Source organism: Tachyglossus aculeatus, chromosome 19 (genome assembly GCF_015852505.1).
Source record: "Tachyglossus aculeatus isolate mTacAcu1 chromosome 19, mTacAcu1.pri, whole genome shotgun sequence".
In the NCBI taxonomy this organism is placed as follows: domain Eukaryota; kingdom Metazoa; phylum Chordata; class Mammalia; order Monotremata; family Tachyglossidae; genus Tachyglossus; species Tachyglossus aculeatus.
This window is the reverse complement of record NC_052084.1, coordinates 28095184-28112051: the sequence shown is the minus strand read 5'-3', so window position 1 is coordinate 28112051 and position 16868 is coordinate 28095184.

The following is a 16868-nucleotide window of genomic DNA, read 5'->3' as shown; positions in this document are numbered from 1 at the left end:
TTCCCCCACGTGAATAGGGAAGCAGTGGACATGTTGGGAGGAAGAAGATCCATTCTTCAAAATTCACAGCTGTTCTCCGTCTGGCCACCAATCCATGGGCCACCCCTGGGGCCTTCTGCTTCCATCTGTCATCCCGTTGCCGACTCAGAAAAATCACTTTTTTTTATTACCTTTTTAAAAGCACTTACTATGTGCCAGACATTGTACTAAGCACTGGGGTAGATGAAGGTTAATCAGGTTGGACATGGTCCAAGTCCCACATGGGGTTGCCAGAATTATTTTTCAGTAACAAGGACACAGGCCCATATTTTGGTTCCTATAGATGAATGTTTGCTCAGAGACCCCTTACAGAGAAGGTTTCTGAGAAAGGCTTCAGTTAAACGTAATGTTTATTCGCGTCTGTCCAAACTGGGAGGAAAAGCTAGGAATACATTCTACGTGTTTGATGACCATTTAAGCCAGAAATGATTCGCTGTCAGAAATCTGCCCTTTCATTTTTTGTCTGTGGTATTTGTTAGGCATTTACTATGTGCCAGGCACTGATCTTAGCACTAGAGTAGATACAAGCTAATTAGGTTTGTCACAGTCCATGTCCCACTTGGGGCTCACAATCTTAAAACCCATTTTACAGATGAGGCAACTGGCCTTGCTACTTCTCTCCTTTATAGAAGGAACCAGCCCTATATCCTCATCTTCCTAAGCAACAAATTCATTGAGAAACTTAAGTGGAAGACCTGCCAATCCTGATTATTTACAGATTTCCTCAACTTCTCCTGACTTTACCTGGACAAGTCGAAGAACCCGATGAAAAATGGGCCAGGCCCTCTTTGACCATGATTCGAAATGAGAGTTGGCTCCATGAGGGAAAGAACATTATTTAGAGACGGAGGTACAGGCACAAACTTGGCAAATAGCAACAGGCTAACTTTTGAGCGTAAAGTGTGTGCGCACAAAGACTATTGTTTACATCTGAGTCCAGGAGGTTTTATCCACCCCTGTATTTTTTAAACAATCTGAAATCTCGAGATGGCACTCAATATGAAGGAGCTGAAAAACTGTGAGCCCTATGTAGCACAGGGATTGTATCCAACCCGATTATCTTGTATCTACCCCAGTGCTTAGAACAGTTCCTGTCACAGAGTAAGCACATAAATACCGTGATTATTATTCAGCACTCAGAACAGTGCTTGACACATAGTAAGCGCTTAAATACCATAACTGTTATTATTATCGAACTGGAGTTTGACGCTCCACAGATTCAGGCATAAATCCACTGTTACATCCGGAACCGGTCGTTACAATCGAATCCTTGTAATTAAGCACTTTTAGTACAGTGCTGTGCACACAGTAAGCACTCAATAAATACAATTGAAAGAATGAATGAAATCCTGATTAAAATCCTTGATGGGGACGGGGAGACCTACCTTGTCTACTAATTCTACTATACTCTCCCAAACATTCAGTATAGTGCTCTGCACAGACGAAGCACTCGATAATAATAATAATGGCATTTGTTAAGCGCTTACTATGTGCAAAGCACTGTTCTAAGCGCTGGGGGGGATACAAGGTGATCAGGTTGCCCCACATGGGGCTCACAGTCTTCATCCCCATTTTGCAGATGAGGTAACTGAGGCTCCGAGAAGTTAAGTGACTTGCCCAACGTCACTCAATAAATACTATCACTTACTTGATTGACAGTTGCTGAGATTTCAGGCCTCCATCAGCTGTAGTTACCATGCTACTTTGATCCACAGCACTCCTGAGCCTGGTTTGGAGCAAAATCACTGCCACCGAGTCAGGGGATCTGAGTTCTTATCCCAACTCAGTCGCTGGCCTGCGGCATGGCCTTGGGCGAGTCGCCTGAATTATCCGTGCCTCAATCTCCTCATCTGTAAAACGGGGATGAAATACCTCAGACTGCGGGACGGACCTGGATCCAAGCCGATTCCATCTACCCCGACTCTTCGCAGAATGTTTGGCCAAAATTAAACGTTCAGAGTCCATTTCACCTCTTTCGGGAGGAGGTTGACATCACCAATTCAGCCTTTTTATTTTGCTTTGGAATCCTGCTACTTGGCGGGGATCATTTGAGATTCTCACTATGGATAATAACTCCGGCAAATTTGAAAGTGAAAGCAAGGTAATCAAGAAATTTGCCGAGCGCTGAAATATATCTCTCTCCCTTCCTTGCGGAATCGTCCCTTCGGGGTCACAAAGACAAGGCTTGTAATGAGCAATCGAATCTATTTAAATGAAATTGTATCTTCTAAAATTTCAGGTCTAATTTTTCATACACATATACATGCACCAACGACAGCCCCGTGAAAAAGCGAATTTATTCAGACGACCTACCTACGTCTCTAGAACATGTGCATTCATTAAAGGGGTGCAAAATTAATAAAACTCTCTAAATTATGCACGGCGCAGAGGGTGAAAAAAGTTGATAACAGGAACCACTGCCTGCCTGGTGCTACGAACTGGGTAACGCTTTGACATTACAGTCCTTTGGCTATGCGCTAGAGACCCTTGTAATAAGATAATGGTTGCACGCTCGTTTGTCACGACTCCGAAAGGGGATCGGATAACGCTTAATTATACACGTACAATTCCGGAACAAAAGCAAACCTGAACGAGCCCAGGGTAAGCAAAGGCATTTCATATTAAACTTCCCCTAAAGGTGTCAACGGATAAGGTGAGGCTGCTCATCTCAATCCGGGGGACGGTCTTAAAGACGACGTCTAGGGAGTCAGGATATGTCAAGTAGAAGACCGGCTCCATCTGGGCCCAGGCCTCTGATTATCCAGAAAGCAGGCTGGCAGTTTGAGGGACACATCTGAGAGCCGACCAAGTTTAAAGGTCTGGAAGAGTCTAAACAATGTCCGCCCTTTTACAAGAAGATCATTGTTCCCCCACAATGCGGCTCTCCGGCTGATTTGAATGTCAACAATTCAGAAAAGTTGATGCTTCGGAGCCATCAAATAAAATGTTTTTTGTGAAACAGTTGATTATTTCAGTGGTAATTATTTGAATCATTCATGGTAAAAGATGTTTGCTAATGAGAGTTTGGCTGCGGCAAATTCCGGAGAGACTGAATGCTCTTTGTGCTGACAAAAAGACCCAAATCGCTAGAGAGTCGGGGACTGGACGAATCACTCATCTATGCAAATGCCAGCTGAAACGGTCAGATGCATTTATTACCCTCCTCATTATAGTAAACAAGGCGGGAATCGTGACTGGCAGTTATCAGGTTGCCCTAACGTATGATTTGTTCTCTTACCACTATTTAAATGAGAGGGGGGGGAAAAAAAGGCAAAGGCCCTTAGGGAGTTTGTTGGTTTCTAAAAGAGTAAATGTCACATAGCCCAGCGCTTAAAGACTTCTGATTGACAAATGTTTTATTTGACATATCAAACAATGGTGGTTTTCATATCAAATAGTGGGTATTTGTTAGCAAAAAACTTAACCCTTGAAGAGTGGCGACGGCTAAATAACCATCTTCTCCCCAAACTGGAAGACCAGAACCCAGCTAGAGAAGGCTTCAAAACTCTCAACCCATCATAACAGTGGTGGTGTTTGTTAAGCGCTTACTATGTGCCGAGCACTGTTCTAAGCGCTGGGGTAGATCCAAGGGAATCAGGTTGTCCCACATGGGGCTCACAGTCTTCAACCCCATTTTACAGGTGAGGGAACTGAGGCACAGAGAAGTGACTTGCCCAAAGCGCTGGGGTAGATCCAAGGGAATCAGGTTGTCCCACATGGGGCTCACAGTCTTCAACCCCATTTTACAGGTGAGGGAACTGAGGCACAGAGAAGTGACTTGCCCAAAGTCACACAGCAGACAAGTGGCGGAGGCGGGATTAGAACCCACGACCTCTGACTCCCAAGCCCATGCAATGGCTTAAGCATTAAAACTACCCTCCACTGAGTGACAGAAATGTCACAGAATTTCATAACAATGCACATACCGGAAAATGTTGTTCTGAGCTTATAATGTAAATTGAATTGATGTTGACGTACTTGCGCTTGGTAAGTATTCCTCAGCTAGTTAGTGCAAGATAAGAGGCAAATGCTACAGTGCATCTGAAATCATTTAATAAATCTGTTCTAATACGTCTCAACAATATCACGATACGCCTGGCGGCTTTTCAGGGCTCACGGTTAAAGTTTCAGGTCCCATTACAACCCCTCGTTTCCACATGCTCAAAACTTTCCATCTTGCACTTTCCCAAGTACTTAACACAGCGCTCTGCACACTGTAAGCGCTCAATAAATCCCATTGATTGATTGATTCTCCGTTGTTGCTTTTTTCTTGGGAGGTGTAGGTTGGATCTCAGTCCAAACGCAACAGAACAAAACTATTAATTCAATACAATTGTATTTATTGAGTGCTTACTGTGTGCACATCACTGTACTAAGCACTTAGGAGAGTACGATATAGCAATAAACAGACACATTCCCTGTCCACAACGAGCTTACCGTCTATGTCAGTGTCACTGGAGCTTGCTGAGGACAAAAAAAGCAGATGTGCTTTGATGAGATCCTCCTTGAAACAGCAACACAAATCTTTTTCAGGTAAAAGAACAGTTTAAGATGATCTGAGCAGTTTTGTTCATAGATGGAATGAGTAACTGCTACCTAAAAGCAGCAACTGAAGCAACGTGGCCTAGAGGAAAGAGCACAAGCCCCTGAGTCAATGGATTTTGGTTCCAATCCCAGCTCCTCCACTTACCGGCTGTGTGACCTTGGACCAGTCACTTCACTTTTCCATGCCTCAGCAGAAAAAGGAGGATTCAATACCCGTGCTCCCTCCTACTTAGACTGTGAGCCCCCTGAGGGACCCGATTATGTTGTATCTATTCCAGCATTTAGTAAAGTGCTTGGAACATAGTGAATGCTCAACTGGCTACTTACAAATTTTAAGTACTTACTACTTAAGTAAGTCAGGCTACTTACTTGAACTTACATTAAGTCCTGGCTCCGCCAATTGTCAGTTGTGTGACTTTGGGCACGTCACAACTTCTCTGGGCCTCAGTTACCTCATCTGTAAAATGGGAATGAAGTACAGTGTACTTGGGAGAGTACAAGAGAACAGAGTTGGTCGGCGTGTTCCCTGCCTCCAATGTTAGAGTCGCTCTGTGAACGACTGCATTTTCAGAAAATATGTCTGCGGCCCCTCTCATTGGACTGAAAATTCCTCAAGGGCAGCAATCATGATGTACACTTCATCATCATCATCATCAATCGTATTTATTGAGCGCTTACTGTGTGCAGAGCACTGTACTAAGCGCTTGGGAAGTACAAATTGGCAACATATAGAGACAGTCCCTACCCAACAGTGGGCTCACAGTCTAAAAGGGGGAGACAGAGAACAAAACCAAACATACTAACAAAATAAAATAAATAGAATAGATATGTACAAGTAAAATAAATAAATAAATAAATAGAGTAATAAATATGTACAAACATATATACATATACACAGGTGCTGTGGGGAAGGGAAGGAGGTAAGATGGGGGGATGGAGAGGGGGACGAGGGGGAGAGGAAGGAAGGGGCTCAGTCTGGAAAGGCCTCCTGGAGGAGGTGAGCTCTCAGTAGGGCCTTCGCCATGCCCTCGACTCTATTGGCAGATTGTGATCGGAGGAGGAGGGGAAGGGAGGAGGGGATGAAGAGGAGGACAAAAGGAGAAGGAAGAGGAGGAGGACAAAAGGAGGAGGAAGAGGAGGAAGAAGTAGATGGGATGGAGACAGGGAGAAGAACGTGGATGGGATTTAGAAGTGGGGAAGGAGAAAGGGGATGAGATACAGGTTGGGGAGGAGGAGAGAGAGGAACAGAGAAGGAGGGGAAAAAGGTGGGGAAGAAAGGATGGTTGGGAATGTAGAAGATGGGAAGAGAGAGGAGAAGGAAGTTAGGCAGGATGAGGGGGAGGAGGGAGAGGAGGAGGAAGGGTGGGAGAAGAAGGAGCGGAAGGAGGGGAAAAAAAGAGGGAGAAAAAAGGAGGACTGGAGAGGAGCAGCAACAAGAGTCTGAAGATGTTTGTAGTCCAGCACCTTTGGAGATTATGGCTGTGGTCCCACTCTGTGCAATATCCAAGTCTCCAAGCCACCAAGACGGCTCCATAAACGCCTTGTCATGTCTGGAGATTACTGTGTTTTCCTGAGAGGGCTTAGGCTGGTCACCAGTATAAAGCTTAGAGCCACTTTCTTTGTAAGGTTTGTCACCTATCTTTGGCTATTAAGCACTTTACCTGGTGTTTTAACCCGTGCTCTGATGCTTGAAAACCTTGCTGGGAAAAAAATAAGTACAGCAAAATCTCCCCTACTCTTAATACCGATGAGTAATAATAATAATGGTATTTATCAAGAAGGAAGAGGGACGAAGTGTGGAACTCTGAGGACAAGCAGCAGGGAGCAAAAAATAAGAAGTGGGAGCAAACATTTATTTCATTCTGCCTCTAGCTTTGAAATGAACTCACTCTTCGGTGCCACGATAAATGCCATGGATTAGAGCCTGGAAACCATGAGAAAAAGGTAGCCCCGTCCATAAGTACATCGGATTTTCTATTGTAAAATCTTTGATAAAAGTGTTGAGCAGTCTCTATAGAGAGGAGAGCCGAGATAACTAAAAGAATCCCTGGAAAAAGTACACATTGACAAATTATTCCTAACTAATAATATCATGTACATCTTCCATTCAGAGAAATTAATATCGGTCCCTTTATTATGCAAGGCTTTTTTTTCCAGCTACAGCATCCAAATCAACCTAACCATCTATTTCCATATGAGCTTGGATCCATGATAATTGTGCATTAATTCCTCAGATGAATAATTGAGATATTGGATGCAACATCTCAAAAAACTAAATCTTGTTTAGTGCTTGAAATAAGTCCTGAGCCATGAGTTAATCAAGAAATCTATGCATAGGTTTTCATTAACATACCAAGAATCAGCCCACCAATATCAAAATCACAGAACAGGAACAGTTAATGGCAGAAGATTCAATCATACTTAACTCAGCCTGCAAATATCAGTATTTTAATACCTCGTGTTTACGGAGCATTTTTTCTGGCTTTTTGCATATATTCTTTTATTAATCATCCCAGATTTTTTGTGAGTCAGAAACAGGACCGATAACCTTATTCCTGCATTTCAGAAGGGAAAGCAGTGGAAGAAACTAAGATGATTGCGTGACATTAGATCCTGGAGGAGTCGACACGGAAGATTTTTCTGGAAGCTAAAAATCCTCACCTCTCAGAGGAATACAACACTTGGGCACTTTCGAGTTTGGAAAGGTGGCAGGCTGTGAGACCTTGGGCAAGTCACTAGTTCCCTCTGGAGCTCAGTTTTCTCATCTATAAGATGGGGATAAAAGCAGATCTATTTCCCCTACCTCACAGATTGTGATGCTGTATGGGGACTGGGAACTTTATCTGATTACTTATCTGATTACTCCACACTTACTGTGTGGAGAACACTGTACTAAGCGCTTGGAAAGTACAATTTGGCAACACATAGAGACCATCTCTACCCAACAACGGGCTCACGGTCTAGAAGGGGGAGACAGACAACAAAACAAGTAGACAGGCATCAGTAGCATCAAAAGAGATAAATAGAATTATAGATATCTATCTCATTGCTTAGTGCAATTTAAGCATGGCAAACACTGAATCCCACGTTCACCAAAAGAGCAAAATAAAGTGAACCATTTCTATTTACAAAATATTGCCCTTTTCCACCTCAATTCTAATCCCCTCCCGACACTGTACTTCTTTGGTCAAGTTAAAATTAAAAAAATAGCTTGATTATCATCACTGTTTAGAATAAAACAAAATAGACATTAGAAAGCCTGTGTTTAGAATATATTAGAAAGCTCAAGTAAAATATGACTGAACCACAGCAGTGGATCTTAGGTAAGACGGGTGGATGACTTCTACTGATATTACAAACCGCAAAACGCAGTGAACACGAACTGATTCTCTGACCAGGTTTTCAGAAGACAAAGGCATATCGGCCTCATGAAATAAACTGGGCCAAGGAAACTTTGCCAGGACATCGGCCATGTCGGGAAGGTTCGGCAACTCCGCAAATTTGATACAGCGCTGAAGCCACGACGGGTAGGAGAACATTAAATCCTTCTAGTCGAAGGGTCGCAGCAGGCCCTTGTTCATATTTGCTTAGAACGAGGCTCGGCGCTGGAGTGGTGAATCACAAACAACAAACCTCTTTGATGCTGGGAGTCTCGGGGCCATAACTGCATATTCAGCAGAGCGGAAGGAGCGGTGAGCAGGATGGCAAGTTTATCTGAATCCGGACGGTTGGAAGGTCGGGCCCGTTTTTCCGGTTCCGTGCCTCGTGCTACCATTTTGCTTTGAAAATGCTTATTGATATGATTCCCACTATGTTCATTTGACTTGTAAGGCTGACAAACTACAAGCAGGCGGAGGTTGTGAGCTCCTTGAGGGTATTGTAGTCTCCCAAGCGCTTAGTAGAGTGCTCTGCACACAGTAAGCACTCATTAAGTACCACTGGTCGCTTGGTTTATGGATATGATTCCCACTTTGTTCATTCGACTTGTAAGCCGGACAAACTACAAGCAGGCAGAGGTTGTGAGCTCCTTGAGGGTATTGCAGTCTCCCAAGCGCTTGGTAGAGTGCTCTGCGCACAGTAAGTGCTCAGTAAGCTTAGTAAGCTTCCTTCCTCTCCCCCTCGTCCCCTCTCCATCCCCCCATCTTACCTCCTTCCCTTCCCCACAGCACCTGTATATATGGATATATGTTTGTACATATTTATTACTCTATTTATTTATTTATTTATTTATTTTACTTGTATATGTCTATTCTATTTATCTTATTTTGTTAGTATGTTTGGTTTTGTTCTCTGTCTCCCCCTTTTAGACTGTGAGCCCACTGTTGGGTAGGGACTGTCTCTATATGTTGCCAATTTGTACTTCCCAAGCGCTTAGTACAGTGCTCTGCACATAGTAAGCACTCAATAAATACGATTGGTGATGATGATGAGTAAATGCCACTGGTTGCTTGGTCACTGACGAGGCTTAAGTCCTGTCCTTGCCTTCACAGTGTGGCTCAGTGGAAAGAGCCCGGGCTTTGGAGTCAGAGGTCATGAGTTCAAATCCCGACCCTGCCACTTGTCAGCTGTGTGACTTTGGGCAAGTCACGTCACTTCTCTGGGCCTCACTTCCCTCATCTGTAAAATGGGGATGAAGACTGTGAGCCCCACGTGGGACAACCTGATCGCCTTGTAACCTCCCCAGCGCTTAGAACAGTGCTTTGCACATAGTAAGCACTTAATGCCATCACTACTATTACTATTAGTAGATTAGAACCCACACCCTTCTGACTCCCAGCCTTGAGTTCTACCCACTACGCCGTGCTGCTTCGCAATACCATGGCTCAAAAACTCTGCTTCCGAGCACATCCTAGCACCCCTTAATACTCACTGGATAATAACTTTGATATACTCTGGGCCTCTTCCCCATCTCACCAACGTACTGATAGGTGCTTAGTCCAGTGCTCTGCACACAGTAAGCGCTCAATAAATACGACTGAATGAATTAGGCTCTGGGAATCGCCCAGATTCCAGAAGACGGGCGGCGGGGAGGAGACCCAATTCAGACAATACCTTGGATAGCAAACAGTAACCCACCAGCCCTCCTAAGCCAATCTGTCCACACCTTCTCTGACCTTTCACTTCTGGCCATTTCATTCATTCAATCGTATTTCTTCCTACCTCTTCCTCTTCCTCCCTTCAAGGCCCTACTGAGAGCTCACCTCCTCCAGGAGGCCTTCCCAGACTGAGCCCCTTCCTCCCTCATCCCCCTCTCCATCCCCCTCATCTAACCTCCTTCCCTTCCCCACAGCACCTGTATATATGTATATATGTTTGTACATATTTATTACTCTATTTATTTATTTATTTATTTTACTTGTACATATCTATTCTACTTATTTTATTTTGTTAGTATGTTTGGTTTTGTTCTCTGTCTCCCCCTTTTAGACTGTGAGCCCACTGTTGGGTAGGGACTGTCTCTATACGTTGCTAACTTGTCCTTCCCAAGCACTTAATACAGTGCTCTGCACACAGTAAGCGCTCAATATGATTGATTGATTGATTGATTTCTTGAGCACTTACTGTGTGCAGAGCACTGAACTTCGTGCTTGGGAGAGTACGATATAACAATAAACAAGGCATTCCCCGTCCACAGTGAGCTTACTGAACTGTGGCCTAACGGTTAAAGCATGGGACTGAGTGTCAGAGGACACGGGTTCTGATTCCGGCTTGGCCACTTGTCTACTGGGTGACCTGGGGCGAGTCATGTCACTTCCCTGGGCCTCAGTTTCCTCATCTGTAATTAAGACTGTGAGCCCCATGATTTACTCTAATCCTGTGTTTTCAGGGGGATTATGAACGCCTAGGATTTTTTGATGGCATTTGTTAAACATTTACCATGTGCCAGGCACTGTCCTAAAACACCGGGGTAAATACAAGCTAATCAGGTTGGACACAGTCCCTGTCCCACATGGGGCTCTCAGGCTTAATCGCCATTTTACAGATGAGGTAACTGAGGCACAGGATAGTGAGGTGACTTGTCCAAGGTCAACAGCAGACAAGTGGCCGAGCCGGGATTAGAACCCAGGACCTTCTGCCTCCCAAGCCTGCGTTCTACCCATTAGGCCACGCTGCTCCTCTAGTCTGTCAACCACGAGATGGATCGGAAATGATAAAAATATGAAAATGTTTTATAACACAAGCTCATTTCAGTGTAAATTTTATAGTCGTTTTTGATCTCACCATCATATGTAGCCTATAGGCCGTTAGAAACAACACTAGAGTAATAATGGCATCAGAAGCATTTACTAAGAGGGAGTCTGACTTAAATCGAGTCTTCCTAGGGTTTAGTTTTATGGTGACACATTTTTAATGTGTCTAGCATGAACTCCTACACCATCGTTTGATGTCCCTTTTTGGCATTAAAACAGTTAAGGCATTGATGTGTTTTCAAAAGTTGCGGCATAATGAACTGTGGGAATGTGAGAGAGTAATATTGAAAATAATCTTTTCCAAGGACTTGACATTAAGGGAATCTGCGTCACTTGGCATGGCAATTAACGGAGTCTTGTGTCCCACACTTCTTGGATTTTGGAAGGGGGCATTAAATGGATTTGCACCCCAGAAACTGCAGTGTAGAAGTGTTTGATAAGAAGCCGTTTTCCTTTAAATCTGTGACCCAAACTATTATCAGTCTTGCAGGAAAGAGTAGAGGGGTAAAGGACTTCCATATTCTTAATATTAATAATAATTGTGGTAATTGTTTAGCATCTTCTAGACTGTGAGACCACTGTTGGGTAGGGACCGCCTCTATTTGTTGCAAACTTGTACTTCCCAAGCACTTAGTACAGTGCTCTGCACACAGTAAGCGCTCAATAAATACGATTGAATGAATTTACTACGTGCCAAGCACCGTACTAGACCATAATACAGTCTCTAGACTGTAACCTCATGGACAGAGGATGTATCCACCAACTCTGTTTTACCGTACTCCCCCAAGGCCTTAGTACACACAGTAAGCGCTCAATAAATGCAACTGATTGATTGACTGAACTAAGCATCAGAATAGATACAAGATAATCAGATCCCACCTGGGGCTTGCAGTCTAAGTAGGAGAGAACAGGCACTGAATCCCCATTTTGTATACGAGGGAACTGAGGTGCAGGGAGGTAAAGTGATTTAAGCAAGCAGGTACCTCAATCTGGGATCGATGTTAAACCTGAAGATCACTGGGGTCTAATCCCTGCTCCACCACTTGCCTGCTGTGTGACCTTGGGCAAGTCATTTTACTTCTCAGTGCCTCATTATCCTCTTTTGGAAAATGAGGTTTGAGGTGGAGAACCCCATGCCACAGGGACTGTGTCCCACCTTCTTTGCTTGTATCCACCCCAGCGCTTAGTACAGTGCCTAGCCCATAATAAGCACTTAACAGATATCACACTATTATAATTGTGGACAGTGGATCGCTGGATCAAGGGGAGTGGGAGGCCAATTAAGGAAGCCCAAGTTGTCTGTCTTCCCTTCTAGACTGTAAGCTCGTTATGGGCAGGGAAAAAGGCTACTAATTCTATTGTACTACACTCACCCAAATGCTTAGTACAGTGCTCATTATGGGCAGGGATCGTGTCTGCTAACTCTTTTTCACTGTACTCTCTCAAGTGCTTAATACCATGCTCATTACAGGCAGGGAACGTGTTGGCTAATTCTATTCTACTGTACTCTCCCAAGCGTCTAGTAAGCGCTCAATAAATATGATTGATTGATTGTGGTGAGTCCTCCCAGCTTCCAGGAGGAGAGCGAGGGTGTTGGAGGTGCATGTATGTGGAGGGGGAAGATTTCCTCAATTATTGAAGTACAGAAGTACTTTTGCCCCTCTGAGGACAAGAGGATCACACTCCCAAGGCTGGCAGCTTGTGGGGCTCTCCTTCTTCTGCTTCTCCTAAAAAATGATCATTTTGGGAACCCCCAAAACCGAATGGATCACATCTAGCCTGCGGAGCTATTGGCCAACAATAAAGCTTTGTTCCTTTGTAGTAGCGTGGCTAAGGAGTGGGATGATATTTGGCTTCAACCCACATTCCATTTACTAAACAGAGATTAACTAGGCCATTATGTCACTAATAGATAAGAATCACCAGTTTCCTTCCCCTTGCTACTCTGTCACTTGTCCTCTCAGCTAGCAAGACACAGTTTGGATCAAGCAGAAGATCGAGGAAACTAGTAGTGGAAACAGTTACATTGAAATTCCTACAGGTAATGCACGCAAAACAGGATTTTTTTTCCTTCCTTCTCTCTTTGATTCAGGCCGACTTTTTAAGCATGAAAACCTACGAATTCAATTTAACTTCTCTTTGATTCCTCCACCATTTCCACCTGAAAGCCCTCAGGAAATGAGAGTGGACAAAGGCAAGAATAGGGTTTGGGGATTTTCTTCTAGACAAAAGCGCTTTGCTTCCACCTACAGAAGGCTATAAGATTAGATTCTTCTAAAGGTGGTTTGAAAACCATTTCCCATAAGACTAAAACTTTAGTCATCGCTCAGCACCAACTCCCTTTGTGTCAAGCACTGTACTAAACACTTGGGAAAGTACGGTATGATAGATCTGGCACATACAATCCCTGCCTGCAAGGAGCTTACAGAGCAGGAGACAGACATTTTAATAAATTACTGATGGATAAGGGCTGAAGAGGTAGGATGAAAATCAAATCAAAGTTCTTAAGGGGTACAGACCTGAGAACATAGGAGACAAGGTAGGGGGAAATGAGGGTTTAGTCAGGGAAGCCCTCTTGAAGGAAGTATAATTTTAGAAGCATTTTGAATTTGGAGAGAGTAGTGGTCTGTCGGATAGGAAAGGGGAGTTTCAGATCAGTATATGTGGTAAAAAGATAAATGGGTAAGAAGTACAGTGAGTAGGCTGGCATTAGAGGACTGAGGTATGCAGTTGAGTTGTAGGAGGTCAGCGAGATAAGTTGGGATGGGGGAGAGCTGATTAAGTCCCTTAAAGCTGATGGTAAAAAATTTCTTTTTGCTGTGGAAGTGGATGGCCCTTGGAGGCTTTTGAGGAGCAGGGAGTTACGGACTGAACGCTTTTTGGAAAAGTGATGTAGGCGGCAGAGTGAAGTTTAGAAGGGAGTGGACAGAGACCGGAGCCAGAGAGGTCAGCGAGAAGGTTGATGAATTAGTCGAGGCTGGATACGATAGGCACTCGGATCCGTGTGGTAGCCATTTGGCTAGACAGGGAAGGGGCGGATTTTAGAGCTATCGTGAAGGAAGAACCCAACTGGATTTCACGACGGACTGAATGTGATAATGAGAGAGGAGTTAAGGATAATACCCATATGGATTTGTGAGACAGGGAAGGAGGGGTGTTGTGTACAGTTATGGGAAATTCTGGGGAAGATAGGGTTTAGGGGCAAATCCCTGGCACTTGGATTTACGCTCCTCCCTCAGCTCCATAGCACTTATGTATCTATTATTTATTTAATTACGTTATTTAATTAATTATGTCTGTCTCCCCTTCTCGACTGTAATCTTGTTGTGGGCAAGGAACACGTCCACCAACTCATCCACAGTGAAGACTGTGAGCCCCACGTGGGAAAACTTGATTCCCTTGGATCTCCCCCAGTGCTTAGAACAGTGCTTGGCACATAGTAAGAGCTTAAATACCACCATTATTCAGTGCTTGGCACATAGCGCTTAACAAATGCCGTTATTATTAGTAGTAGTAAGTGCTCAATGAGCACAACTGAATGAATGAATGGTCCCTGAGGGCCTGCTGCGGGCCTTGGGCAAGTCACTTCTCTGGGCCTCAGTGACCTCATCTGTAAAACGGGGATGAAGAGTGTGAGCCCCACGTGGGACAACCTGATTCCCTTGGATCTCCCCCAGCGCTTAGAACAGTGCCTGGCACATAGTAAGTGCTTAACAAATACCATCATTATTCAGTGCTTGGCACATAGTAAGCGCTTAACAAATGCCATTATTACTAGTAGTAGTAAGCGCTGAATGAGCACAAATGAATGAATGAATGGTCGCTTAGGGCCTGCTGCGGCCCTTGGGCAAGTCACTTCCCTGGGCCTCAGTGACCTCATCTGCAAAATGAGGATGAAGACTGTGAGCCCCACGTGGGAAAAATTGATTCCCTTGGATCTCCCCCAGTGTTTAGAACAGGGCTTGGCACATACAAACATGTATGTTTGTACATATTCATTACTCTATTTATTTTACTTGTACATATTTATTCTATTTATTTTATTTTGTTAATATGCTTTGTTTTGTTCTCTGTCTCTCGCTTCTAGACTGTGAGCCCACTGTTGGGTAGGGACCGTCTCTACATGTTGCCAGCTTGTACTTCCCAAGTGCTTAGTACAGTGCGCTGCACACACTAAGCGCTCAATAAATACGATTGAATGAATGAACCTGACCACCTTGTATCCCCCCAAGTGCTTAACAAATATCATCATCACTCCTCCTCCCCTCCTCTATCCCCTCCGCTTTACCTCCTTCCCCTCCCCACAGCACCTGTATATATATGTTTGTATGTATGTATTACCCTATTTATTTGTACATATTTATTCTATTTTATTTGGTTAATATGTTTTGTTTTGTTGTCTGTCTCCCCCTTCTAGACTGTGAGCTCGCTGTTGGGTAGGGACCGTCTCTATATGTTGCCAACTTGGACTTCCCAAGCACTTAGTCCAGTGCTCTGCACACAGTAAGCGCTCAATAAATACAATTGAATGAACTTGACCACCTTGTATCCCCCCAAGCGCTTAACAAATACCATCATTACTCCTCCTCCCCCCCTCTATCCCCCCCGCCTTACCTCCTTCCCCTCCCCACAGCACCTGTATATATATGTTTGTATGTATGTATTACCCTATTTATTTTATTTATACATATTTATTCTATTTTATTTGGTAAGCGCTCAATAAATACAATTGAATGAATGAATGAACCTGACCACCTTGTATCCCCCCCAAGTGCTTAACAAATACCATCATTACTCCTCCTCCCCCCCTCTATCCCCCCGCCTTCCCTCCTTCCCCTCCCCACAGCACCTGTATATATATGTTTGTATGTACGTATTACCCTATTTATTATTTTATTTGTACATAGTTATTCTATTTATTTTATTTGGTTAATATGTTTGGTTTTGTTCTCTGTCTCCCCCTTTTAGACTGTGAGCCCACTGTTGGGTAGGGACCGTCTCTAGATGTTGCCAACTTGGACTTCCCAAGCGCTTAGTCGAGTGCTCTGCACACCGTAAGCGCTCAATAAATATGATTGATTGAATGAATGAATGAACCTGACCACCTTGTATCCCCCCAAGCGCTTAACAAATACCATCATTACTCCTCCTCCCCCCCGTCTATCCCCCCCGCCTTACCTCCTTCCCCTCCCCATAGCACCTGTATATATATGTTTGTACGTATGTATTACTCTATTTTATTTGTACATATTTATTCTATTTATTGTATATATGTTTGTATTACCCTATTTATTTATTTTATTTGCACATATTTATTCTATTTTATTCGGTCAATATGTGTTTTTTTGGTTGTTGTCTGTCTCCCCCTTCTTGACTGTGAGCCCACTGTTGGGTAGGGGCCGTCTCTAGACGTTGCCAACTTGGACTTCATGTATATGTTTGTATGTATGTATTACTCTATTTTATTTGTATATATTTATTCTACTTTATTTGGTAAGCGCTCAATAAATACGATTGAATGAGTGAATGAATGACTCAGCGCTTAGTACAGCGCTTAGCAACCAACAGGGGCCTCTCAGGCCCCATGGTTACCACGACGGAGGCCCGCGGGGGCTTATGGGAAACCGGAAGTGCTCCGTCGGCGGGGCGGAAGTGGGCACTTCCGCCCGGCCCCGCGCGCCTTCTACTTCCGGGTCACGCGGCCCTAAGGCCTGGCCGTCATTCATTCATTCATCCCGTCGGATGTATTGGGCGCCTACGGTGCGCGGGGCACTGTACTGAGCGCCCTCCTCCTTCCCGCCCGGGGGGGGGCGGCGCGAAGGTCCTGGGTTCTAATCCCGCCGGCGCCACTCGTCCTGCTGCGTGACCTCGGGCAAGTCATTTCCCTTCCTCTCTGACTCCGTGACCTCACCTCTTACATAATAATAATAATAATAATAGTATTTGTTAAGCGCTTACTATGTGCGAAGCACTGTTCTAAGCGCTGGGGGGACACAGGGTGATCAGGTTGTCCCACGGGGGGCTCAGTCTTCATCCCCATTTTAGTAATAATAATAATAATAATGGTATTATATTAATTAATTAAATATTAAT